Below are 2644 nucleotides of genomic sequence, written 5' to 3' on the forward strand. Positions count from 1 at the left end.
GCGAACAACCACTACTACGCTGTCTCCGGTAGAACTAATCTTACTATAATACCCGGCCTTCCCAGTTCCCACCCGGCATCTGCGAAGTGCCCCGGGCACTATCTGCCCTCAGTTACCAACTGTTTTAAAATAACAATATTTCTATCTTCGTGTTAATATAAAACATGGAGTTATACAACATATTTAAGTATTCAATGTTAATTCCAATCAAGATATGTGTTTTTAATGATTTTATACCATTGTTTATGGCCACAAAATCAAATTAAAATCCCGAATAGGTAACTCTAAATAACCTGGAAAACGTCCTATTAAATAATTAACAAGTGAGAAGAATGGCTTAATGTCTTACTATAGGCAACCATAAGCAAATACATTACGCACAATATATACAAATACGTAAAATAAACCCATAGAAAGAGGAATTCCCTTGATCTATATATAGCAGGTAAATTAAGACGGTCAGTTTCGAATTACATCAACGTACACCGTCGGCAGAACAATTTCCATACCACTCCCAATAACCTCCCCATTCCCCGGGTCACGTGGCATTAATGCCATAACTTCGGATATTCCCAGAGCTCTGCATAATATCAGAAAAGGTGGCGGTTGAAAGACGTCAGTGGGAGAGGAGTGTAGCCTATTTTCCAAGCAGAAATTACAGAAAAAAAAGGGTTGGTGTCGAAGTACACGAGATCTAGTGCATGCGTCTCTTGCACGTAAGATTACTTGGAATGTATATAGTGCCCCGGGCCATCGTTGGGCAAGAGACACACGAAAGAAGATGACAAAGTATTTCTTAGCATGTCAGGTTATCACCAGTTTATTAAATGCACATCTGGAACAGAGAGAGAGAGAGAGAGAGAGAGAGAGAGAGAGAGAGAGAGAGAGAGAGAGAGAGAGAGAGAGAGAGAGACGAATGTTTGGCTTATATACATAAAGATAGTATTCTAAAGCTATTACGTTATACATTATTATAATTACTAGCAAAGCTACAACCCTAGTTGGAAAAGCAGGATGCTATAAGCCCAAGGGCTCCACAGGAGAAAATAGACCAGGGAGGAAAAGAAATAAGGAGGCAATTAGAATAAATTGCCCGAGTATACCCTCAAACAAGAGAACTCTAACCCACGACAGCGCAAAATCACGGTACAGAGACTATGGCACTACCCAAGATTTGCGAAAAATTGTTTGAATTTGGAGTGTCCTAGAATTCCGAGATGCTTATCATTGCAAGATCTCTCTTCTCACCTTACTTAACAAGTGAACAGTTACAGTGCAGTAGTTAAGCCCTTTAGTGAAAACGAATGTTTCGCTTATCTTAGTTGTCAGGTGTACGAAGAAAGAAGAGAACGTGTAAAGAATATGCCAAGATATCCGGGGTGTGTAAGCAAATGAAAAATGAGCCGTAACTAGAGAAAGAGTCAATGTAGTATTATCTGACCAGCCAAAGAGAGATTATAGTGTAAATATACATTGAAAAAAGACACGTCATCTTTAAATGTTTCCGATAATCATTCACAATATCTCAAAATGACAAGTCTTTGTAAAGACAGAATGTGAACTGGCTCTAGAAATGGCTGACAAGAGATCTTTTTTCTAGAAACAACTTCTCTCGATACCGAGGTAATTCTATATGATTCTGATTGCAGATAAGATAAGAGCATTGGCATTTGAGTTATCATTTTTCTCCCCAGTACTTTAATCCGGCCCACTTCTTTTGTTTTATCGCGGAAAGTTGAATCATCAGAGATAACTGGAGAAAATGAGATTTCATCTCCTATTTACATTGAGGAAAATGAGATTCTATCTTCTACTTATTTTGAAGAATATGAGATTCTATCTCCTATTTACATTTGGGAAAATGAGATTCTTCTGTTTGGATTAAAGAAAATGAGATTCTTCTGTTTGGATTAAAGAAAATGAGATTCTTCTGTTTGGATTAAAGAAAATGAGATTCTATCTTCTACTTAAATTGAAGAAAATGAGATTCTATCTTCTATTTGCATTGAAGATGAGATTCTTCCTTCTATTTACATTGAAAAAAAAATGAGATTCTTCCTTCTATTTATATTGGAGAAAATGAGATTCTATCTCCAATTTACAATGAAAAAAATTAGATTCTATCTTCTACTTATATTGAAGAAAATTAGATTCCATCTATTTACATTGAAGAAAATGAGATGCTATCTTCTATTTACATCGATCCATAATTATAAGTACGCCATATTCATGCTTTTTGGAAAAATAAAATGAAATTCTTTAATATGAAAATATCACCAAGACCAATATTCACCTTCACACTACTTACAATATTATCATTTTATCACTTACCCAACAAAACATCGACCTTTTAGTTCATATCGCAATAAATGTCGGAGTGTTTTATGTGACTCACGCCATCAAGTTTTTCTAGATCCAAGGATGTTGAATTTCACACAAGTTCCAAATTTCCGTAGATATTGCCACAATTCTTCTCATTTCTACATGATAGTCAAGTTAAGTTTAATTTTCAGTGACAAAAGATATCCACACAAAACTTTTCATTTCTACATAAAAGCCTAAAGTTAAACTTTATAAGAAATCCTTTTACGCTGTAGGAAAAGTCCTGGACAGAAAATGTGTAACTGATTCTAACTTATTAGTA

The sequence above is a fragment of the Palaemon carinicauda genome, chromosome 42 (assembly GCF_036898095.1).
Source record: "Palaemon carinicauda isolate YSFRI2023 chromosome 42, ASM3689809v2, whole genome shotgun sequence".
NCBI lineage: Eukaryota > Metazoa > Arthropoda > Malacostraca > Decapoda > Palaemonidae > Palaemon > Palaemon carinicauda.